We start from the raw sequence: 25,812 nt of genomic DNA on the forward strand, positions 1-25,812 counted from the left end.
AAATCAAATGGAAGAGACAAAATAAATCTAGAGGATCAGTCCAGAAGATCCAACGTCCAAGCAACAGAAACTTGAAAAAGAGAGAACAAATAAAAGGAAGGGAGGAATTCATCGACAAAATTATTTGAGAAAATTTCACGTAACTGAAGGACATGAGTTTCTAAATGAAAGCAGTCACCAAGTGCCCACCACAATAAATAAAAACAGACTCAATGCCAAGACACAGCATTGTGGTATTTCAGAACTGAGATGCTATAAGCTTCTAGAAAGAGAAAATCAGGTCGTATCCAAAGAGTTGGGGATCAGAACGGTTGTAGACTCCTTAAACACACACACATATACACACACGTGCGCGTGCGCACACACAACCCTCATTCTAAGCCAGGCCAAATGACCAGTTAAGTGAGAAGGTAGATAAAGATCTTTTCAGATATGAAAGGTCTCAAAAAACGTACCATTCACACAACCTTCCCCTTCCGGAAAGGAAGCTATTGGAAAATGTCACAAACAAATGAAGGAGTAAACCAAGAGGGGGAAGCAAGGGATACAGAAAACAGGACATTAAACACAGGAGAGGGACAAAGTGTCCCCCAGGAGGACAGTGGCCAAGATCCCAGAATGCCAGCAGTGGACACAGTCACAGGGACGGCTCATTTGGACTGGACAAGGCAAGAAGGCTCTGGGCAGTTTTAAGAGAGGAAATTGATAGAATCCCTGAAGGATCCCAAAGAGAAAGATATATACGATAAGAAAAGAACTTGGGGTGGGACACCTGGGTGGCTCAGTTGTTAAGTACCTGACTTGGAGTCATGATCTTGCAGTTCATGAGTTCAAGCCCAGCATTGGGCTCTCTGCTGCCAGTTACAGAGCCTGCTTTGGATCCTCTCCCTCTCTCTCTCTCCCCCCCCCCCCCCCCCCCCGCCTTGCTTGCTTGATTTCTTTCTTTCTCTCAAAAATAAATAAACATTAAAAAAAAGAAAGGAATTTGGGGTTGAATCAAGATAAGTATGCAGAATATTTAACACATGAAAAAATGAGCCATTTGTTACCCCAGAGAAAATGGAATTATACTTTTCCACCTGGACTGGCTGGGAAGAACATTTACAGAGTTGTAACAGATACTTGGTATTCACCAAACTAAGACTGGTGGGGGTGCGCAGCGGGGACTGGGAACATTTCTGGTGTGCTGTAGGGCAGAGGGTAGAAGCCGAATCATCTTCCATAGTGGAATAACGTCTAAAACTGAGAGAATATCAAGACATGGTGCTAGAAACATTCATTGAGAGAAACAAATAACCAAAATAATCAGCTAAAAAAAAAAAGTGCTTTTCAAAAAAAAAAAAAGTGTTTTCCTTGGAGGAAAGAAAAAATGTGCTCACAAGTGAGCAGTCAGGGCTCCCACGTATGAAGATGTGGGAACCGATCTAGCCGTAAAGAGCAAAATCTCGAGGAAGGGTACACCAGACGAGAGCAAGCAGTAACAAAGATGCTTTTGAAAGAGCTGAGTCACATCCATTTTCTTAACCTGCATTAATTATTCAACATCTCGTACTGTGGGCCAGGCCATGTGCTAGTAGATGATCACAGCAGAATGAATAAGACGTGAAGCTTATAACCTAGTGAGGTAGGCAAAACGTAAACAAATAATTATGATCCAGTGATATAATAGAGCTTATAAGCAAAGCATTATGAAAATGTGGGCACCAGCAATGAGCCTGTCAGAATTTTCTAGAGTTGTGCTGTCCACATGGTAACCACTGGCCACCTATGGCTAGTGGCTACCATACTGGGCAACGTAAGACCTAAAACATGTTCCTCATGGCAGAAAGTTCTATTGGATGGTGCTGGTCTCGAGGTTCTTAAATGGTGATTTTTACAGTGCTTTTCTAGTACATTAAACCCCTGAAGGGATCACATTCCATGGGTCTATTAGTAAATAGAGCTTTGAAGAGCTTGATATTTAACCAGCTAAGTTATCTGTCCATGGAAAGGAATTTTTACTCTGTTACAGGTTTTGTTTTCATCTGGAGCCACTTGGGGAGCGAGGAAGGGGTATTTCTTGCATCTCCTGATACTGTTTGACCATGCACAGATGTTGGGGAGCAAATGCTGCTGATGACCAGACTCTGTGAGTCGTTGGGAAAGCACTTTTGCACAGTGGGAGGAGGGAAGAAAGAGCTCTGCAGAACTCTGAAACTCCTGAGTTTGAATTTTGGTGCCACTACTCGTTAGCTCTGTGACCTCAAGCAAATCTCTCAACCTCTCTGGGACTTTATGTGGTTTTTAGATGTGAGGGGCACAGGTAAAGCACGGATCAGGCTAAGCAGTGGCAGAAACACAAAAATGGCGGCTGTCATTCTTCTCGCTGTCCTTCATCCCCAACAGGCAATAAGCACGCTGGTCAGGAAGGGCCCCATGTGAAGGAGAGGGCTGGCCCTCCTCACTTCTCATCACGACTCCGTTTCCTGGCTTTCGTTAAAGGATCTATCATTGACCAGGAAATGAAGTACCTACAACAGTAAGGGGATTTTTTTTTTTTTTTAGTTTATTTTTTTTGAGAGAGAAAGAGAGAGCAGGGGAGGGGAAGAGAGAGAGGATGAGAGAGAATCCTAAGCAGACTTCATGCTGTCAGCGCAGAGATGCAGGGCTTGAAGTCACGAACTGTGAGATTATGACCTGAGCCAAAATCCAGTCAGACGCTTAACGGCTTAACCCACTGGGCCACCCAGGCACCCTGAGGGATTTCTGTTCAAAGCGGGGCAAAGGGAAGGATCCGGAAGGGCAATGAGATTTGCCGAAAGCCCAGGACATGCCAGACCCACCGGCAAGTACTGTATGTCCTATAAATCCTCCCAGGGTCTAAGAGAAGCGGAAGGATGGGAGGAAGGCAGCTGGCAGGAAGGTTTGCAGGTGGTGGAGAGACAGCATGGTGGGACACAGACCCATGGGGACGGGCCAGAGATCCATGGGGAATGCCACGCCAGGGCCCCATGGGATGAAACACGCAGTTCATGAGGACAGCTGGGGGCAGTGTGTCGGTCTCATGGGTGGGCCCAGGCCAGTGGTAGTGAGCAGAGGTGGCCTGGGTGACCTGAGCCAGCCCTTCACTTCTCCACAGGTGTTGCTTAGGGTTTACACTAACCCTAAGTTGGTTACACTAACCCTAAGTTAGACTGGTGGACAGTCTCCATCTCTGTTACCTTCTTCAACTTCCATGAGAAGAAAAACAAAGTTTCCAAGTGGAGTTAAATTCGAAATATGATAAGCCTGAGTTGGCATCAACCCCCGGTGCAAGAAGTAACTTTTCCTTGTAATTTGTAAGTGCATTCAGGCTTGTTTTTTTTTTGGGGGGGGGGTTCTCTTTTATGGGTTTCCCCCACCCCCACCCCCAGGCAGGGCCAATATCTGAATAGAAAGAAAAGATCCCCAGCTGGGCTCCTTTCTTTGAACAAGCTTTGCAAGCTTTGCAACATCTTCCTTGGATACCATTCAGCTGGGGGCCTTCCCCGTATTCCAGAGGAATTCCTGCGTCCTCACACAGGGGCCCTTTGTGGTCTGAGGTTATGAGAAGTTAACCAGGACTTCGCACAAGGAAGTATCTTTTCCTTGTGTGAAGCCGTGATCAAAGAGGAGTATCATTCAAACCCAAACCCAAAAAACAACAACAAAAACCCCACCAAAACCAACCCGCAAAAATAAAACCCCACACCAAAACCATGATTTATATCTAGAATCTCTACAGAAAAAGATCTGAGTTACGTCAGTAAAGCACAATCATCTGCAGTAAAGAATGTACAATTAGCTAGTTCGTGTATTGATGGATTTTAAAGTTTAGTCCTTAGTACAAATTCTAAGTCCTGTATTTAAGTATTCAAACTTTTTTTGGTTGCTTTTGCATCTGTTTTGTTCACAAATATCCCCAATCTTTTCCAAATGCTTAAAGAACTTTTTCATTAAAAAATGATATGTACAAATATTTGTATGTATACATATTCATATAACACACATATATAAAACTAGATATAATGCTACACACACGTGCACACATATGTATCAGCACACAAAGTTTGGGAAAAGAGTGCAAAAAAAAATGTCAGCCATGGTCATAGCAACCTACCCATGTGCTATGTGTTCATTTTTCCCCCAGGATTTGTTGTGGTTTATGTCCGTCTATACAGTGATTTTACACAGTATGTAATATAAATAAGTTCACGCCATGCTGTCTCTCACTGAACATTTTGTTTCTAGCCTTTCCCGTGACAATACATAAGGTCCACAATGATTGTTACAAATGGTGCAAATTATTCCAAAAGTGAACCTCAGCCAGATAATTAACCGTTCCTCGCCAACGCTTCATATTTCTAGAACTTTCCATTTTTGGTAAAAGTCACCCTCCTTGCAGTTTCCAAGTTCAAAGTCTACAGTGCTGACTATAAACATGACGTAATTATACTGGGTGAAAGGATTTTGATTTTCCTTGCCTCTCCTTTTTAAAATTTTCTTCTGACACGAAGTAAAGAGGACCTACAGGACCCAGCAGTTAGAGGCCAGCCCAGAGGCTGTTTCTTCATCACAAACCAGGACATGCTGGCTCTGAGAGGCATCAGCATCACGACTGTTCCGATTCTGAAGTGCAGGAAAAGAGCAAGAAAAATCAGCCTAGCAATGACCTGTCCCAGGCAGAAATTCTCCTTTCCCCAATAATTAGAGACACTGCACACAACAGATTCCCGAGAATCAGACCCGGATTGTAACTCCTACGGAGTTCATCTTTTCTCTCTTTCTCTGCAGCACAAGCTCTTTCCAGTGGAGGCAGCAAGGTATGGCTCTCTTGGCAGCAGGGGCCCCAGAATGGGGCACAGTCATCCCACGTATCCATCCGTGGGTAGGTGCTTCAGTGCCCTTTGAAGATTATGTTTTCTAAAGTCTCATTCTGTCTCAGTTTGCTCACCTACGTGGCATAAGAGATTTGTGTCAGATGTGCAAACTGCCTTGCATGTGTTCTTCTACCAAGGGCAGGTGAGGGGAACAGGAGAGGATGAGGGGGGCAGAGCCCCGGGGCCAAGTCCCTGCAGCTGTAGCACTGTCGGTACGTGGGCGAACAGGAGCTCAGGGCCGTGGGAGCCACAAGACTCTTCGCTGGGCTCTGGCAGGCATTACCCTCAACACATTTTCAAACCTTAACTTGGGACTCTGGATCTGATGCATGAGAAAGAGAGAAAGAAAGAGAGAAAGAAAGAGAGAAAGAAAGGCGGGGGGCACTGACACTGGAGCATCCATTATGTGTTTGATACTATATACTCACTACCCCCATTTTCTTCCCAGCAACACTGTGAAGTACGTACTACTAGCTCCATTTCATGAATAGCAAGCTTAACTAACTCACGTAAGTTTCGTAACTGTAAATGGTAGGCAAGGGTTCAGAGTTTAAGCTTTTTTCATTAACACCATGGAGTCTTTAACATGACAGGATGTATGCAACCAAGCCTATTATTGTGGGGGTAGGCAGGGAATATGGGATACAGGAGGTCAAACGAACTTGGCCTTCCCATTCACAAAGGGCCTCAAGTGTAGACTCTTGACCAGTATCTCCAAGGACACACCCAGAACTATACTGACAGGCTTGAAAGAATGTTCATCACACAGCTTTGAACTTCAGTCTTAGTTTGCTGTAACAATTCACTTGTAGTTCCCTATGAATTAATACTTAATCTTGAGAATAGGAAAATTCTATCACCTTTATGATTGTGTGCAAGATCACACATTTGTACATGTAAGCATTTAAAACATTAATATTTATAATCTTGCTTTGTTATTATTTTACTACTTTAATATACTGAAAGCCTCTCTCAGTGTCTCTCAGGCAATGAAAGGGACCCAGTTACAAAATTAAGTAACTGGGTCCCTTTCATTGCCCGAGAGACGCTGATCCTATGCTATAGTTCCAGAAAAACCAGGTTGTAAGTTCGCCATTAAAATGCAAAAGTAAACATTAGGGACAGATTTCTGAAGAATTACCTTAAGAGAAATTCTTGGGTTGGGGGTCAACTCTCACCTCTTGTAGAGATTTCACTATTTGTGATTCCTTAAGTATCTGTATCTTAAGAACCTTAATAACTGATATCTTATGGATTATATACTTTATTTTTATATTTATTTTAATGTTTATTTTTGAGAGAGAGAGAGACAACGTGAGCAGGAAGGGGCAAAGAGAGAGGGAGACACAGAATCCAAAGCCGGCTCCAGGCTCTGAGCTGTCAGCACAGAGCCTGACGCGAGGGTCGAACCCACAAACTGTGAGATCATGACCTGAGCCAAAGTCGGACACTTAACCGACTGAGCCACCCGGGTGCCCCTGGATTACAGACTTCAAATGGGCACAGGTAAACAATCAATCACCAGTAGCAATGATGCTACTGGATCTCCAGCTTCTGGGCTTTTCTTTCTCATGTAGGGAGGCAAGAGCCATGCAGCCCAGAGCCTATCACTCTCTGCTCCAAAGCTGGCCTGCCATACCATGAGTCACAGCGACTACCTGCGGTAATAGGAGGAACTTGAACATGTCAGTGAAGTTGTCCTCTAAATTTCTTCCATTCTAAAGCGAGATTTGTAAAGGATTTTGACACTCTGGTTAAGCTACTGGTTTTAACAGAGAGACAGAGAGAACAAATGAATGACTATTAAATGGCTGTGAATAAAAATTAAAGTTAAAATCACAGCATTTGTGAGTTGGGAAGTCCCCAAGAAAAAATATTAATCTAACCCAGTTGTATTACAGATTAGGAACTGAGGTCCTGAGAAGATAAGTGGCCGTCAGTATAATTTTTGCTAAATCTTGCTGCTGTCCTTGTAGAGATCCAGAGCAGGGTTTAGGTCACCTTTTGTTGGTAAATAAAATTTTATTGGAATACAGCTCTACCCATTCATTCATGACTTGTCCATGCTGCTTTTGTGCCACACAGTAGGGCCGATACTCGCGACAGACGTCAAACGACCTGCGAAGTCTAACATATTTACTATCTGGCCCTCTATAGAAAAAATGCTGACTCCAGCTCTCCAGGATAAACAAAGTCTGTGAGGAGGAACCAAAGGGTGCCGGCAACCATGCGAGCAAACTTGGAAGTGGATCTTTGGAGGCCTGCCAACAGGCACCTGAGTGAGCGTGGAAACAGATTCTCCAGGTCTTGTCCAGCCTGGAGATGACCATGGGCCTGGCCGACGGCTTGCCTGCAACCTCATGACAGACCTTCAGCCAGAGATGCCCCGTTAAGCGGTGCCTGGGTTCCTGACCCACAGAAACAAGAAACAAATGTTTCTTGTTTTAAGGTGCTAATTTGGGGATGATTTGTTACGCAGCCAATGGATAACTAATGTAAGTGCATCTGTTTAGTTGCGCTCACCCTTTCAAGGTGAGCTAAATTCTATCTCTGAGATCAAAGTCTCATTGTGATTTGCACTGTGAGGACTTTTGGACCCTTGGTCCCCAGCTCCAAATGGAGTTGGCACATCAGTGCACTGTGCCAACTGGTCACTGCAAGTCTATCCCATGGCCACGTGGTCCGTTAAGATGTCTGTCTGTCTGGCGCTGTGTCTTACTCAGTTTTGTAATCACAGAATCTGATTTAGCGCCTAGTAATCATGATAGAATAATAATAATACATACTTATTGAGTGCTTACTGTGTGTCAAGCATTTTATGTCCATTGTCTCATTTTACCCTTTTAACAACCCTGGGAGGTAGTACTATTTTTAAGCCCATTTAACAGGGGGAAAGGCAAAAATTACATACGTTAAGGAACTTGCCTTATACTGGCTGACAAGCAAGCAGTAGAGCCAGGACTTGAGCTCTGACAGACCCTGAAGGGGCCACACTCTACTGGGATTCTGGGTCCCCAGATACGTGGTTCTAGTCATGGTACTGCCACAGTTAACCGTGGACTCGGCAAAGTCGCTCGTGGAGAGGAAACCAATTTCCTCACCCATAATGTGGTGGTGATGATGATGATGATGCCCCTTTCCTATCTCTCAGGGCATATGTCCTAAAATAGTGACTTTTTTAAGTTCACGGTAAATGTGGACCCAAAATAAAGTGACTTACTGATCTTTTGACCAAACACCCCTTAGCTGGGGCAGACCTGAAAGAAGAGGAAAACAAGCAGAGGGTATTTAAGGGAAGAGCCTGAGGGAAGGGCAAAGGGCCACTGAAATCCATTTCCTACCCTTTCTCCACTTCCTGTTCTTCCCTGTCCTGCTCTTGGCATCACTATGGCTCCCAGCCCATCTGCAAAAATCCCCGAAACAACGGTGGGTGGAGGTTGTCAGGTTAATGAGAAGAAATCCTCAATTATTTCAAACACAGCTCATGCGTTTATGCTGTGGGAGCTGTTTTTTTTTTTTTTTTAAGTTTATTAACTTTTTTTTTGAAAGACAGAGACATACAGTGTGAGTGGGTGAGGGGCAGAGAGAGAGAGGACAAGACAGAATTCCAAGCAGAGCCTGAAGCAGGGCTGGAACCCAGGAAACATGAGATCATGACCTCAGCTGAAATTAAGAGTTGGACACTTAACAGACTGAGCCACAGAGGTGCCCCTACACTGTGCGAATTTAAAAAAAAAGTTTTTTTTAATGTTTATTTCTTATTGAGAGACAGAGAGACAGAGCATGAGCATGGGAGGGGCAGAGAGAAGGGGAGACACAGAATCCAAAGCAAGCTCCAGGCTCTGAGCTGTCAGCACAGAGCTGGATGCGGGGCTCGAACCCATGAACCATGAGATCACGGCCTGAGCCGAAGCCGGACACTTAACCGACTGAGCCACCCAGGCGCCCGTACACGGTGGGAATTTTAACTGAGACTGCATATGAACAGTCTTCCCTGGAAAGAGATATTTATATTTATAGATATTTGTATTTATATTACATGGCTGACTGTGACTTCTCACTCCATCTCGGCCTCTTCTAGAAAGGAAAGAGTGCTGGATCCCTCTAGGCTGGTTTAGCTCTCACTGCAGGCTCTGCACATCTCATACAAGAGTCTGAATTTTTCACAGTTGAGCCCTTGGTATGTGGAAGAGTGCCTGAAATACAAAAGGCATTCAAACTTTTTTTGATGAATAAAGGAACGGATTTTTACCTGCTTCTATGCTGTTCTAATGTAGAATGTAAATGCCATAAAGTAGTAGGTATTCAATAAATATTTGTCAAATGACCCTAAAAATCTGGCCTCATACTATTACATTCAGGGCAGTGTTATCGGATTAAAAAAAGTAGAGTTCAAAGAAGGGTTTCAAGGTTAAGAAGACACCTGACTCTGGTCAAGGCCCCAACTGTGGCCATACTAGAATGGATGCCCAGAATATTCCTGAACATGAGTTCCTGTGACTTAAATTCTTGATGATGTCAAATCGCCAGTGTGGCAGGAGAAGGATTCTCTATCTATTCCGTGTGGACTGCAGCCAATGATTTAGGATTTAAATTGTATGTTTCTTGGAGCAGTGATTTTTCAATAAAGAAAAAAGACTGTTACTTCTCTATGGACTTATTTCATCTTGCTTCCTTAAATGTCACCCAAAACCAACCAACCAACAAACAAGCAAACATCAATCAACATTGCTTCCCACCAACTGACAAAATCCAAAGAGACAAACACTTTGTCAGGGTTTCCTTTCAGCATTATTTGTGATGAATTAGGTAAAATGTACAACCCAAGAAAACAAAGAACCTGACATAGCCTTAATCATAAAACCAGAAAAACAATTCTGTCTAATAATCACCAGGAAAATGTGCACTGTAAGTATTTCCCACCCTTACTTGGCAACCCACCTACTTTTCTAAGAGAACCAAAGAACTCTGCAGACTTGTTCTGTCTCCATTAAGATGACCATTCAGGGGCGCCTGGGTGGCTCAGTCGGTTCAGCGTCCGACTTCAGCTCAGGTCACGATCTCGCGGTTCGTGAGTTCAAGCCCCACGTCAGGCTCTGTGCTGATGGCTCAGAGCCTGGAGCCTGTTTCAGAGTCTGTGTCTCCCTCTCTCTCTGACCCTCCCCCGTTCGTGCTCTGTCTTTCTCTGTCTCAAAAATAAATAAACATTAAAAAAAAATTTGAAAAAAAAAAAGTTTAAGATGACCATTCAAACCTAAGTCAAATTTATATTGCAGTCATTTTCATCCCTCTACTTAAGCATTCCTCATCCTATCTAAGCAATTTCCACAAGATATTGGAAGGGCCCTAGTTGTTGTTTTTCCTTCCTTCCTACCTACTTTACTTCATCTTTTTTTCATTAGTAAATATTAGATGTTCATAATAGTAAGGTGAAAAGCATGGTAGTTCTCTAAATTTCGCATATTAAAGTTTGCTCAAAGAAAATAAAGTTCGGTCAAAGAAAACTTGCTTCTTTGGAAGCTAAAATCAACAGGGCAGCCCCACCTTGTATCGTGTGAGATGTTATGCAGAAACACGCTTTGTAGAAACAGTCCGAAACCAATTAAAGTTGGTTTAAGTAACCGAGAAATAAAAATATATTCGTGACAATCCACAGATTTCTAGCGTATTTCTAGAGGGTGGTAGAGGGTAGAAGTAAAACAAAATCAGAAACTGATAAGCTCTTAACCCGCTTTTAATTCACTCAACTCTGTAAATGTGAGACTGGCTTAAATTATTTTTTTTCCATCCTTAATGTTTCCTTAGTGTGATATACTAACATGTAATGTATATTAGCTTATTGTCTTCAGGGGGTAAATATCCTATTGCATAAGCCACAGGCCGCTGGAAATGAGTCCTATAATCTTCATGAGCGAAAAAAGGTACACGTACACTCAGCAACAATGCATGACATTTCAGGAGACACTTATCTGTAACCTAGTTTTGGGTATTTAGAGATTTCTCGACCGTGTTCCCTTTCGCTGGGAGACTACTGCAGAAAATTCCATACCAGGAGCAGTCGGCATGCTTGTTAGCTTCTCTTTTTTAACAACAGGACAAAAAGCTGTGTAACTATTTCAATTACGTTCAAAATGGTGTCCGTGTTCGGGGCGGGGGGGGGAAGGCCTGAATCTTGCCCTGGGGTCCTGGCAGGTGCAGGGTGCAGACCAGTTATGCCCTGCAGGCAGTGTTGTTATTCTCCAAGTATTTAACAACTGGTTCTATAGAAAAACATGTCTATCGGGGCGGCTGGGTGGCGCAGTCGGTTAAGCGTCCGACTTCATCCAGGTCGCGATCTCGCGGTCCGGAAGTTCCAGCCCCGCGTCAGGCTCTGGGCAGATGGCTCGGAGCCTGGAGCCTGTTTCCGATTCTGTGTCTCCCTCTCTCTCTGCCCCTCCCCCGTTCATGCTCTGTCTCTCCCTGTCCCACAAATAAATAAAAAACGTTGAAAAAAAAAATTTAAAAAGAAAAACATGTCTATCATAAATAAAGGCTGTGTGGAACACTGTTTGTATATAATAATAAAATACATTCTTTTTATTATAAATTCCACGTAGGCAATTGGTTTTCACAGAATGCTTTCACAAGGTTTTGCCAGACTCTTCCATCAGTAATTTACTCGCGGCTACAACGGGTATAGCCCTGACATGAATGTTAGTTGATAGCATTGTTTAGCAAGGTAGACGAAAGTGAAACAATGAACACGTGTTGGAATTTCATGTCTGTTAACGACACAAGCAAATTCTTTTCTGAATCAGAGAATAATAGTCTTTTGAACACCGGAAGAAAAAATTTCTTCAGGGTTTTTTTGTGCTATTCCCATGTAACAATTACAGACTCAGCAAAGTTCCATGTTGCATATTGAGTTAACATTTTATCATATTTTTTAAAATAAATTTTATTTATTTTGAGAGAGATTGTGTGTGCACGTGCGCACATGAGTGGGGAAGGGGCAGAGAGCAAGGAGAGACAGAGAATCCCAAGTGGGCTCTGCACTGTCCATGTGAAGTCCAGTGCGGGGCTGGAATTCAAGAACAGGGAGATCATAACATGAGCTGAAACCAAGAGTTGGATGCTTAACTGACTAAGCCACCCAGGTGCCCCTCTTTATCATATTTAAAAAAAAAATTTTTTTTTAACGTTTATTTATTTTTGAGACAGAGAGAGACAGAGCATGAGTGGGAGAGGGTTAGAGAGAGGGAGACACAGAATCCAAAACAGGCTCCAGGCTCCGAGCTGTCAGCACAGAGCCCAACGCGGGGCTCGAACTCACAGACCGCGAGATCATGACCTGAGCCGAAGTTGGCCGCTCAACAGACTGAGCCACCCAGGGGCCCCCTTTATCATATTCTTAAGTGTAGTTGAGCAACAAAACCTTAAGTTGAGCTCTGACTTACAGTCTATGGTAATAGACTGACTGAATAGTCAGAGCCAATTCTATGGTGTAAATGCTCCTGTGTCTGATTTCGAGACAGAGGTTAAGTCACCCAACTCAAAGCTGGGAAGAGATGTACAGCTGTAAACCATTTTACGGTATTTCTACCACACAGACACAATAGATGTAAATATCCTCAACAGCACAGAAAACAAAAATAATTCGCAACTGATGAGCTTTGACTATTTGTTACTTTTGTTTTCAATAGAAGTTTTTTTTTTGTTTTCAATATAATTATACTTTAATACAATTTAATTTTGAATTATCATCTCACAAGAGTTTTGAAATTCCAAAATTCTACAGCCAGTCCCGGCTGGCTCCAGCACAAGGTTTCAGGGTCCTGAGCCAGAAGGGCAAACGCTTTTCATAGGCCATTTTCTCTCAGCCACACACCAATAACCTCCAATTAACAGTCACCCTAAGACCCAACTTCCCCTGCTGAGAGTTAACCAGTCTCAAGAGGTGGATGTCTGGCCTTAAGTTCTCAGTAGAGTATTAACATTTTGGGAGGGAGAAAACGACTTCAGGAAAGTGACATGACTTTGAGGCAGTACGCATTTTCCTCACCTGTGGAATGGGAACAGCACCGTTACTAGGGTTGTCCTAAGGAACAGAGCTAACTGCGTGCAAAGCTCCTGAGTAATGCCTCAACTACAGCAGATGTGGAATAACTACGTGTTGATCATTATATGAGGGCAGAATCTGTAACAAACCTTTCTTTTCTGGACACACATGAGTCCGTCAGGCAAGCTGCTTCCTTTCCCACAGAGAAGCAATTTCCAAATATGATTGAGTGAAAAGCGACTTTGAGAACAAGTCCAGTCATGGTCAGATTTCTTGAGTCTGTGGAAGATTGTTACCTGGCTTCCCAGGATCACCATTTCCATCTCTTCTCCAGAAACATGGGGGGGAAAAAAGTGAGGGCAAATTTGCAACCAGAGACTTTTAGCAAGGACCCAAGGGGTAACTTCTGGCAGTCAATATTTTACGTCAGAATCATGGGCTAGAAGTTAGGGAGACTCATTTGCCTCCTGTGAAATCAGCACAGACAGCAGTAGTTTTGGGAGCATGCTGTTTAGATAAAGGATAAAATCTTTTAAAGAGTTTTTGATACTCTGAAAAATGTGGTGCTGTAGACCATTTATCCTTACTTTTGAGACTCCGGGCCTCTTTAGATCCTTTCTTTTTTTCCCCCCCTTAAAGCATTTTAAAAAAACAAAGTGAAACCATATAAATATAAAAAGGCTTAGCTTACCTTTTGAATATAAGGAATTGGGGTAATAATACCTATCTTACAGGTTTGTTATGCTCAGTGAACTAAAGGACTTAGCGCATGGCACGTATGATGTGGTATATGGGGGGTGTGGGGGCATACAGCCAATGGGAGCTGTTGTATGTAGCCCAAGGCATTCTTTCCTCCTTTCAAAATCAACTCAAGGTTAACAGGTGGGGCGGGGGTTAGGAGGAGGGGTTGAAGGATAGGGTCCAGACAAAACAGCTATGAAGAGGTCACCTTCCTCCTGTCTTCTACGTGGTTGGATAAGCAGGTTGAATTGGTTCCATTTTTCCCTCTCTAGAAGACAGTATTTTCTTCCAAGAATAAAAGGACAGCCCTGTCGTGATGGTTATTAACTAGGTCAAATCTCAAGGAAGTCAGAGATTCTAAAATCTCACTTGTCCTGTTGTTTTATGTAGATTTATAAACCCTATTCTTTATTCAGATTTCAGGGACACCTAGGATTAATTGACAAGCCACAGGCAATTTCAGCAAACACTAAGCGTTTTGCACACAGAGATCATAAGGGAACAACCAGGAGTCAGTCTCGCCTTAAGATAGAAGATATTTAGGGGCACCTGGGTGGCTCAGTCGTTCAAGCGTCAGACTTCAGCTCAGGTCATGATCTCACAGTTTGTGGGTTCGACCCCCACGTCAGGCTCTGTGCTGACAGCTCAGAGCCTGAAGCCTGCTTCAGATTCTGTGTCTCCCTCTCTTTCTCGGTTCCTCCCCTGCTCACACTGTCTCTCTCTAAAAATAAATAAAGATTAAAAAAAATTAAAAAAAAGATAGAAGATATTTATAGCATCAGTAATACACAATCATATGGTTGGGGAGAAAATACAAAGGAAGGAATACGTGAGTCTCAAAGCAAGACATATTAAAAAAGAGTGGCTGTAATGTAAAGTACCTACATCTGTAATAAATATACTTATGTGGCACATTATTGAAGACTGTTTGATAATGTGTTTCTGGGGAAATCACAGAATTTAGTCTAGAAACACTTGAAGGTATAAGGTTTTTAGATAACATCCTGTTAAATTCAGCATTACTCAAACTCAGTGATTTCAATCTGAGCTGCTATGTCATCTTGTTTCATAAAAACTCAAGCTAGGTTCCTGGGTAGAAAAGATCCTAAATGGAAAAAAATCTCAAAATGTGATAAACCAAATATGAAAAAATTTCAAAATGTGATAAACCAAATATGTCAGAATTAAAATCTCAAACCATGAGCACTGAACCAGATTACCTACACTGAATTTTTGAAATTAATAATATTAAAATGAGTGTGTGTGTGCGTGTGTGTGTGTGTGTGTGTGTGTGTGTATTTATATGTGCAAACTGAAGCTGGAACCAAGGAGGAAGCTTTTCCCTTCTGGTGGAGTTTATATAATATACACCAGGGCTAAAACTGTTCACGAGAATAGTTCCTTCACCGACAGTATTTTTAAATACTGCATACATACTCCTGTGTCCTTTTATGTGAATTTGGAAGGAATGCAAAGTACATTTACGGGATCAGTCTTTCTAATTCAATCTCAAACTCTTCCTTTCCTAAACTCATCGGCAGCTTTCCTGCCTAGGAGACCGCTTCAGTGAATCTATAAGGGCTTCCTCCTCTCTCTGAGCCATTGCAAAAAACTGTTTTCTTCCTGAAGGATTTTCTCACCGGGCTTTTGACCTCATCAGACCTACAGTGGGGCTGTTCTGCCCGTTCTCCTTTCTTTGTGCCAGAGGCGCCCCAGAAGCTCACATCCCACAGCTAAAATCCTAGCAGGTTCTTAGGACTTTACACAGTTGTGCAATGGTTAAAAACCAAACAGAAAACCCAGCCCCGGGCCCTGCTGGCTGGGGTGTGGCTGCAGGCTGGCCATGGGGCTGAGGGCTATTGCCTAACAAAACCAAACACTCAGCACTAACTGCTGCCAGGTGCACTGATTACCTGTTAAACAGAAGGACCTAGATACCTTTCCTCCCTGGGGACAGGAGTGAACAACGTGGAAATCCCTTTAGTCAAAGCTCTTCGGGGTCAAATAGTACAGCGCTTTTCAACTATTAGCATTCGAGCAACACCTGGAATAAAAACAAACCAAGTACTAACTTCCGTCTCCGTCTCCCCGGAGCTGATGATCGACAGGATTCCATTTGGTGGAAATGGACAAACTCAACTAAAAAAATTCTGAAGCGAAGCCAGGTATTGCCACTTACATTTAGATATTAGGATTCATACGTCATGCTTATCGCCTGATGAAGCTTAATATATCTTGGAACCAAGGCTGCGAACTGACATGAAAAGAAAACCACACAAAAAGTGGGGCGCCTGGGTGGCACAGTCAGTTAAGCATCCGATTTCAACTTAGGTCATGGTCTCTGTGCTGACAGCTCAGAGCCTGGAGCCAGATTCGGATTCTGTGTCTCCCTCTCTCTGTGGCTCTGTCTCTGTCTCTCTCTGTCTCTCAAAAATAAATAAACATTAAAAAAATTTGAAAAAAAAAAGAAAACCACACAAAATATATAACATTCCATTATTCGTTGCAGTCCTAAATTGCACTGGATCATTTCCAGTGAGCCAGGTAGTGTTTTGATGTCTCCGGGTTTTTGGTCCATTGAGGCACTTTAGAATTTCAAAGCAAATACAGAATCCTCAGGCCCAAACGTTTGTAAGATATTGCCATAGATTTTAACAATGGAAAAGTGTACATTCTACACCTCTATGTACCTGTATGTGTCTAGCACTGTGATAGCCATTGTGGAAAAATAAAAAAAGTATATGTATGACCCACTCTTTCCAAGAATTTTATAATCTGATTAAGAAGCTTCACATGAAGCAATGTGAAGGTAATTGTACATCGAATTCGGTACTGGATTCCAATGGGATAGTATGTGTCGGTCCTCAACGTAGCTCTGCCTGTGTCCACTCTCTGGGCTGAGAATTTACAGGTCTTTTTGCTTTGATGTCTATAGCTTACTTCACCCTAAACAGTATGATGTAAATGTTTCGTTTATTAAACCCTAGCGGTAGTAAAAATTTTACACTTCAGGAGTGATCAACTAGTATCTAATCGGGAAGACCACCCCAAATGCAACTCCAGCTGTCCCCCGATTAAGATATGAGTGAGTGAATGGCATAAATGGGTTTTCATTTGTGAAATTTGTGGCTTATCGATCAGGAAATGAAATGTTAGAAACAGACACTAGCTGGGTGACTTGAGGTTTGCAGGTGGGCTTCCCTGGCCCCTTATGAACAGGGAGCCTGACTCTAGAGAAGCCTGCACTCTGCACCCTTGGGCGTGTTGTCTGAAGCCAGATTCCCGCTCCTGTGACCCACACCATCGGATTCCCTAATTTCTGCTGCCTGATGCTGACTAGGATAGTAACCGAATACTATGTCTGGAATACTGTCAGGTCATCAAGGATCTTTCTTTTCTGCAGGGTGGTGGGACAATAACCTAAAAAGTTAGACAACCAGCATTTCAAGTTTACAAAACCGATACACGTATTGCTTTGTGGCTTACTTGCTAGTAAATGTGGCTTAAAAATACATGCGTGTTGGGGAGGCACCTGCGTGGCTCAGTTGGTTAAGCTTTGGACTCTTTGATTTTGGCTCAGGTTATAACCTCATGGTTCATGAGTTCAAGCCCTGCATCAGGCTCTGTGCTGTCAGTGTGCAGAGCCTGCTTGGGATTCTCTATCTCCCTGCTTTCTCTGCCCCTCCCCTGTTCTCTCTCCCTCTCTCTTTGCCCCTTCCTTGCTTGTGCTCTCTCTCTCTCCCTAATAAAAAAAAAATAAAAAACAAATAATCTAAAATATTATTTATTAATTTATTTATAAATAAAAAAAATAAATAAACATTAAAAAAATACATGTGTGGGGAATTTGGTCTGAGACTTGCTCTCATTGTACCTTGGCAGGGGAGATGTTGGAGAGAGGCTAGTTCTCACCCACCTTAAGCTTTCCTGTGGCTGCCCTTACCTATACTCGAACTAATTCAGTTTGATTTTTAGAGGCTGGGAAGGCCTATTTTAAAGTTAAGTGCAATTTTGGCCCCTACTAACAGGTTATGTGGCTGACCATAAATCTTCTAGGTTCAATTTTACTCCCACTAAATGAAAACAACAGCAGTGACCTCACTGGGTTACCATAAAAACTCAAAGCAATTGTGTACCCAGCAGAGTTAGCTACTCGTTGGTAGCTTCCCTCCTCTGTGTTACTGTCCCATCGCTATTCTTTTCCTGTCCTAGAGGAAACATACAAATGTTTGCAGAATTGAAATGAATAACCTCTTTCTATTGTCCAATTTTAGTGCCTTTGGACTGAACAAATGTTGGAACTGTTAGTTTGGCACCTGTAATTATTCCATCTTAAATCTGGATGTCTTGAATCAGCAGAGAGGCTGGAGTCCTTGGGCCTCTACCTTCTCTTCTCTTTTCTGGGACCGAGCGTCCTTCTTTACCCTCCTGGCACCAAATTCTGCTCCTTCACACTTCTTGGACTCTCCAAGAGTGACTACTGCTTTGGCCTCTGTCAACATCACCTCAGTCATCTGCCTTAGATACACGTAGGAAGAGGGTATCTAGTTAACCTTCACTTCTTAAACAAGTCCTTTCTTCACTAAGCAGCAAAAGGTGAGAAACTACAGCAGAACGGTTATTAGGTGGGGTAGTCAGCCTGCCCACTGGCCCACAGTGGCCTCTGCCTCCTGGTCTGTGTCCCTGCATAGTTCCCTTCCCACAGTGATCTGGGGCTGTCCTGTGGGATGAAAGGAATATGGCGGGAATGATGGTACATGATTAAGTCAAGGCTAGGTTAGGAAAGGCCTTACGGCTTCTGTGATGACCTCTCCTGTTGTTCACTCTGAGGGAAGCCAGATGCTATGCTGTGAGGGCACAAGCAGTAAAGAGGCCCCTTGAGGAGGACTTGTGCCATCTTGGAAGTGTAACAGTCAATCCTTAGTGACTAAAACCATGGCTGACAACTGACTGCAACCTTATGATATACCCTGAGCCAAAAATGCCCACTGGGGCCACTCTAATTCCTGACCCACTGAAACCATTGAAGATGATGTTTACTGTTGTTTTAAACCACTACTCTGGGGATACCTTACTGTGCAGCAATAGATAACTGATACATTAAGAATGCATTTCCTGTTCTCAAATGGCCTCATGATGGACATAATCCAATGCAGGTGAAGTATTTTCAAGCAAGAACCCACTTTGTCCCTCATCTTTACTCTTTCTGCCACTTCCTCTTTTTTGAAATGTCAGTGCTAATTCGGCTGTGAGGGAAGTGCTATGGGCTGAATATTTGTGTCCCACGTTCATACGTTCAAGTCCTAATCCTCACTATGACGGTATCTGGAGGTGGGGTTTCTGGGAGGTGATTAGGGTTAGATAAAGTCAGGAGTGCGAAGCTGCATGGCAGAATGAGTGCCCTTGTGGGGCACCGTCTGACTTTAGCTTAGCTCATGGTCTCGTGGGTTCATCAGTTTGAGTCCTACTTCGGGCTCTCTGCTGTCAGCGTAGAGCCCACTTCTGATCCTCTGTCTCTCTCTCTCTCTCTGCCCCTCGCCTGCATTGTCTCTCTTTCTCTTCAAAGAAAAAAAATTCAAATAAATCAATAATTAAAAAAAAAAAGAAAAAGAATGAGTGTCCTTGTAAAAGGAAGAGATGGGAGATTGATCACTCTCTCACTCTTGTCTTGTGCAGGAACCAAAGAACGGCCATGTGAGCACATAACCCAGAAGGGGACCCTCACCAAGAACCTGACCAAGCTGGGAGCTTGATCTTGCATTTCCAGGCTCTAGAACCACGAGAAAGAAATGTTTGTTGTTTAAGCCACCCTGTCTGTGGTGATTTGTTATAGCAGCCCCAATTAAGACAGGAATGCTACGTATGTGTGCACATAACACGCGAGTGCGTAATTTCCACTTGTGGAGGAAAACACAGATGGCATATACCTCTCCTTTTGGTCTCTACTATACGCCAGGTTCTCAACTGTGAGTGTTGCTCACTCACTCTCCCATCTCTCTCGGCCCTAAGATACAGATCATCACCACATTTTCCTGGAGTATCTGCTTCTTGCTATATGGTCTCTGGCCTTAGCTCTATACCAAAACTGTCGGCACAGAGGTCATCCGGTGTTCAAGCACCAATCAAATGATGTATTTTCAGTCCTCAACTTCTGTTATGGACTGAACGTGTTCCCTCTAAATTCATATGTTAAAGCCCTAACCCCCCATTTTGGCTACCTTTGGAGAAAGAGCAGCTAAGGAAGTAATTAAGGTGAAATGAGAGTAGGATCCTGGTCTGATAGGATTCATGCCTTTATAAGAAGACACACCCAGAGAGCTCTCCTCTCTCTCTCCATGCACAAGCTTAGGGCCACATGAGGTTAGAGCAACAAGACAGCCACAGCACGTCAGGAATAAAGTTCTTACCAGAAACTGAACCTCCCTGGGCCCTTGATCTTGGACTTTCTAGCTTCCCAAACTGTGAAAACACAAATTTGTATTTAAAAAAAATTTTTTTTAATGTTTATTTATTTTTGAGACAGAGACAGAGCATGAACAGGGGAGGGCCAAAAAAAGAGGGAGACACAGAATCCAAAGCAGGCTCCAGGCTCCGAGCTGTCAGCACAGAGCCCGACATGGGGCTTGAACTCACAACCGTGAGATCATGACCTGAGCCGAAGTTGGATGCTTAACCAGTTGAGCCACCCAGGCGCCCCACAAATTTCTATTTTTTAAGCCACTCAGCCTCTGATATTTTGTCATGGCAGCCCAAGCTAATACAACCTCCGTGAACTCTTTCAGCAACTGCTAACAGACAGAGCAACCTTTGGAATTAGACTTCATTTTCAAATCAGGTGCTGGCTTATGGTGAACATAAAGAACTTATTTAACTTATCAGAGGCTTTGCGATCTTTGTTATAAAACATAACGGGATCCATTTCAAAGAACTGTGTGAAAAATCCGTGACTTTCTGGGGAGAGAGGTTACTGCCCCTTGGGGACACTTGGCTATATGGGAAGGACATCTGGAAATACATGGGGCGATTAGTGTTTTAGTGTCTCAGTGACAGGGCACTAATAGCATTTAATGTTTACATGCTAACCAGACTGTGACGCTTGGGCTTGTCCAGCGTAACAGAATTTTTTCTCATTCAAAATGCCAGTGGCACCCCACTGGGGAAAGAGAAAAAATGATAAAGTGACTGCACGGCAGATAATAGATGCCAACATTCACTTTCTTGGCACTGTCTGTACTTTAAGGAATAGTTTCTCTCACCTGCAAAAAGTTCCCAAGCCATTTTATAAATGAAATACAGTCTTAAATTTTAATCATTTGTGGCATGATAAATCTCAGTCGAGGGGTAGGGGCAAAGAGAGGGTTATAAGCTCTACAGAACAGGTCACAGTGCCATGGACCAAGCAGATATGCAATAAAGTAGTTGTTTGTTGAAAAAGCCTAGAATGATTTTTAAGTTATATGTTAAACAGTGAGAGAGAAGAATTTATGTTCACAGGTGAATTAGGTTTTTGTGTTTTCTGATAAACAATTTTAAAAATCTTTTATTTGGAATCCTGTCATTTATCACAAATTAGAGTGGATAATTACACGTTCTTGGACCTCGTGGTGTAATATGTTGGTAAATACTATCTGTATTTAAATATGTGTTGGTAGGACATCAGGTAAAGACAGTGGATCCAACATACTCACTTGGGCACCTGGGCGGCTCAACTGGTTGAGTGGCCGACTTCGGCTTGGGTCATGATCTTGCAGCTTGTGAGTTCAAGCCCCTCATTGGGCTCACAGTTGTCAGTGCAGAGCCCCCTTCAGATCCTCTGTCCCCCTCTCTCTGCACCTTCCCTGCTCCTGTGCTGTCTGTCTGTCTGTCTCTCTCTCTCAAAAATAAACGTTATGGGGCGCCTGGGTGGCGCAGTCGGTTGAGCGTCCGACTTCAGCCAGGTCACGATCTCGCGGTCCGTGAGTTCGAGCCCCGCGTCAGGCTCTGGGCTGATGGCTCAGAGCCTGGAGCCTGTTTCCGATTCTGTGTCTCCCTCTCTCTCTGCCCCTCCCCCGTTCATGCTCTGTCTCTCTCTGTCCCCAAAATAAATAAACATTGAAAAAAAAAATTAAAAAAAAAAAAAATAAATAAACGTTAAAAAAATACTATTCAATTTTGGGCTACTCCTAAATCTTATTAAAACTAAAATAATTATATGTGTGTATGTACATGTGTCTTTTTAACAACAGAATCAGGAGTGGTGACAATGACAGCATTTTGAAAGCTAGGAAGCAGGCGGACAGTGGCCACTCATCCGGTGGACCTGAGAAAGCGAGGCCAGAAGCTGCAAGTGGACAGATGAGCACCACAGTTTACACTGAAGGGTCATCAAAAGGCTCAGCGATTGGTGGCGACTGGTGGCAGCAGGTGCCTCAGGCAGGGGGGAAGCTGGGGCCAGAACGGTGGTAGTGGTTGAACTCTGTTTAAGAAGCAGTTCACACTCCCTTCCTTCCCTTACTGTCATCTGCGTGACAGCACCTCAGCAGGAGCCTGGAAGTTTATCCTGCAGAGGGGGCAAAACCAGAAGGTCTCTGAACTGTGTACTGGGCAATGTTCAGGGTGGGACATCACATCAAGATAGGAGGATTCCTACAGTCTACTCCCCATGCTCATCTCCCAAACGCACACTGGCAGACAGGCTCTTACCCTCCAGGCAAGAGCTTAGAGGAGTTTTCTTAGAGGACGTGACCAATCCATGGGGAAAGCCCTAAAGATACTGACACTAGAAGTTCCCCAGCAACTGGCTCAGCCAGATCAGTATTACAAGTGACTCTCAGTGAGTGTTCCCTCCCACTCCCTTTCATATTCTGAACTTCAGTTTTTACTTTCCTGCTCTTACATGTGAGCAGAACATCAGTGATTATCAAATAGCTGGGGGAAAACCAGAAACAATCTAGAGGGAGCTGGGAATTATGAGGCAAAAGAAAATTTCAAAAATTATTATTCAAAAACTCATGGATATAAGAGAGTACAGGGTATCATGAAGCAAGAAAATGATGCTGTAAAAAAAAAGGCATTCAAAAAACACCCCCCCCCAAAAAAAAACTCTTAGAAATGAAAAACATAACCACATATATAAGAACCTCAGTTGAAGGGATCTATGTTGAAAAAGGATAAGAAAAGCAGATAAATAATCAAGGAATTCCAGGAGATCTAGAAAGTGAAGTAAAACACCCACAGGAGAAGAAAACATTAATAAAATGATTCAAGGAAATTCCTCAAAATTAGAGGGTAGATTTTCTAGATTCAAAGGGCCCACCAAGTACCCAGCCCAATGAAAATAAATCCACACCTGAGGTATATTACTGTGAACTTTCATAATACTAGGATAAAGAATATTCAACCAACATCCAAAGAAGAAAATACAGTTATATATAAAGGACTGAGAATTGAAATGGTGGTATACCTTTCAACAGCCATATTGTGAACAAGGAGACAACAGAGCAGTGTCTTCAAAATTCTAAAGGAAAAAAAAAAGTTTTGAGTGAAAATGATTTCCAACATAGAAGTCTCTATGCAATCTATCATTCAAGTGGGGAAGTAGAATACAGACATTTTTAGACAGGCAAGTCCTTAAATAATCTTTTCCTCCATATACTTTTTCTTAGAAAGCTATTGTAGGATGTGGTCCATGAATGTTGAGGGAATAAAACAAACAAAAGGAAGACATGACATCTAGGAAATAGGAGCTCCACCACAGGAGAGAAGGGAAGGGACTCTTTCAGATGGTGATGACAAGAGATCTCGGCATAACCAGGCAGAGAGGACAACCAGTCCAGATGAGCAGGTCCAAAGTCCCCGAGAGAGACTTCTACCCAACACCTCATATGAAACTGACAGAATCATGGAACATCTTGAGAGAGTATTTAGACAACTGGTAAATATTTAAGTACTGGATGGATAGTTAAATACGTAAAAAACACATACTCAAAGGGCACTTGTGTGGCTCAGGCGTCCCACTTCTGCTGAGGTCATGATCTCTCGGTTCATGAGTTCAAGTCCCGCATTGGGCTCTGTGCTGACAGCCCAGAGCCCGGAGCCTGCTTCAGATAACGTGTCTCCCTCTCTCTCTCTCTCTCTCTGCCCCTCCCCAGCTCAGGCATGCGCTCTCTCTCAAAAATAAATAAACATAAAAAAAACCCCCACACACTCAAGAAACACAAACATACAAAAATAAACAAGTAAAAAGGAAATTATTAACTCTAGGGATAAGTTGTGCAAGAAAAAAAAAGTTTAGTATATGCCCCATTTCTGAATAGCACATACAATTGACCCTTGAGCAATGCAGTGATTAGGGGCATTGGCTCCCCTGTAGAGTTGAAAATCCATGTATAACTTTTGACTCCCCCAAAACTTAACTACTAATAGCTTACTGTTTACCTGAAGCCTTACTGACAACTTTAAACTGTTGATTAACACGTGTTATATATATGTATTGTATTCTGTATGTTTATAATAAAGTAAGCTAGAGAAAGAAAATGCTATTAACAAAATCACTGGAAGGGGTGCCTGGGTGGCTCAGTCAGTTAAGTGTCCGACTTCGGCTCAGGTCATGATCTCATAGTTTGTGAGTTCGAAGCCCTGTGTCGGGGTCTGTGCTGACAGTTTGGAACCTGGAGCCTGCTTCATGTTCTGTATCTCCCTGTCTCTCTCTGCCCCTCCCTCGCTCATGCTCTCTCTCTCTCTCTCTCTCTCTCAAAAGTAAATGAACATTAAAAAAAAATTTAAGAAAATCACTGGGAACAGAAAATACATTTACAGTACTCTATTCATGAAAAAAATCTGCATACAAGTAGACATGCACAGTTCAAACTCATGTTGTTCAAGCGTCAACTATACAGCCAATGTAAACCTTGCATATTTTTCTAATTAAAACCAAGACAGAATTATACCGTGAGGATAGAAACTGATTGTGCATGGTGTGGATAAGAAGAATAAAGAGCTTAAGTTCTCATCATCCATTAGAGAGAGTCCACGTACAATGTCCCAAACTAACACAATCAGGAGGTGGCAATACTTGCTTGCCATGAAGGTATGTGGAGATGATACCAGGCTAAGAGTTGAAAATGGTTTCTTTTGGGAAGAGGAACTAAGGAGCAGGAGACCTGGGACCTGTTCTTTTTCCTGAGAACCCTTGCAGAACTAGGAGATCTTCTAACTGTACCCTACTACATAGCTGTGATGAAAAATTAAAACAATTTAAAGTGCAATAGTACATAGAGAGCTAACATGGGAGTGCTTTTTCAAAAATAACATCTATGTGATTTTGGTAAATAATATTTTGGGTATTCATTTTCCTTTTTAAAAACATTTTTTTAAATGTTTATTTATTTTTGAGAGAGAGACAGAGCGCAAGCGGAGGAGGGGCAGGGAGAGAAGGAGACACAGAATCTGAAGCACTTTCCAGGCTCTGAGCTGTCAGCACAGAGCCCGATGTGGGGCTCGAACTCATGAACCATGAGATCATGACCCAAGCTGAAGTCTAACACTTAACCGACTGAGCCACCCAGGCGCCCCTTCATTTTCTTTTCTTTTCTTTTTTTTTTTTTTTATAAATTGAAAGGCTTGCATTAAATAATTTATAAGATCCCTTGACCTTTAGTGTGTGTGTGTGTGTGCGCGCGCGCACGCGTGTGTGTGTTTTATATTTCTTTGAACATGTATCTGTACTTGTGAACCCAAACACATAGAGATCTGATGACCAACAGTGGAATTCCTCTGATTACCGTGGTCATTAAAAATGTATCATCCACATATCTACAAAGACACAATGTGATCATACTGAGTGAACAAAGTGGCACAACCATCTAGCTGATTTGAAGGGAAACATCTGAGGCTGCATTTCTGTCTTCCTCTACCCATGTGAGAGAACACAGGAAGAGACTAAAGTTCCCTGGTATTTAGACTCTGGCCTGTGACGCATGGTGGTGCTGACCTAAAAGTTAATATTTATCCATCGTAGTTGGTTAAAGTCAGCTTGAGAACTTGGTGGGGGCAGGGGGGGAGAGAAGCCCTACAAAGCCGCTTAGAGATTTGTACTAAGACCAACGTTAATCTTGGTAGCAGAGCCAAGTCAGTCACATCCTCTCTAGTACATGCCAAAGAAGAGTGTGGCTAGGA

General features: G+C 42.9%; 1 protein-coding gene across 2 annotated transcripts in view; it reads right to left on the reverse strand.

Annotated features, from left to right (window-relative positions):
* The window catches only part of PGCKA1 (PDCD10 and GCKIII kinases associated 1), a 45,218-nt gene extending 22,066 nt beyond the window's left edge, over positions 1–23,152 (reverse strand). The window contains exon 1 of one of the 2 annotated variants that reach the window (XM_040486025.1): positions 23,099–23,152. The gene's annotated coding sequence lies outside the window, so the exon portion shown is untranslated. Of the gene's footprint in view, positions 1–20,063; positions 20,116–23,098 lie in introns of those variants that run through there. The other variant, XM_040486033.1, reaches the window with a different exon arrangement.
* Between the last annotated feature and the right edge of the window lie 2,660 nt (positions 23,153–25,812).

This window comes from Herpailurus yagouaroundi, unplaced genomic scaffold, assembly GCF_014898765.1.
Source record: "Herpailurus yagouaroundi ecotype Mexico unplaced genomic scaffold, PumYag 28, whole genome shotgun sequence".
NCBI lineage: Eukaryota > Metazoa > Chordata > Mammalia > Carnivora > Felidae > Herpailurus > Herpailurus yagouaroundi.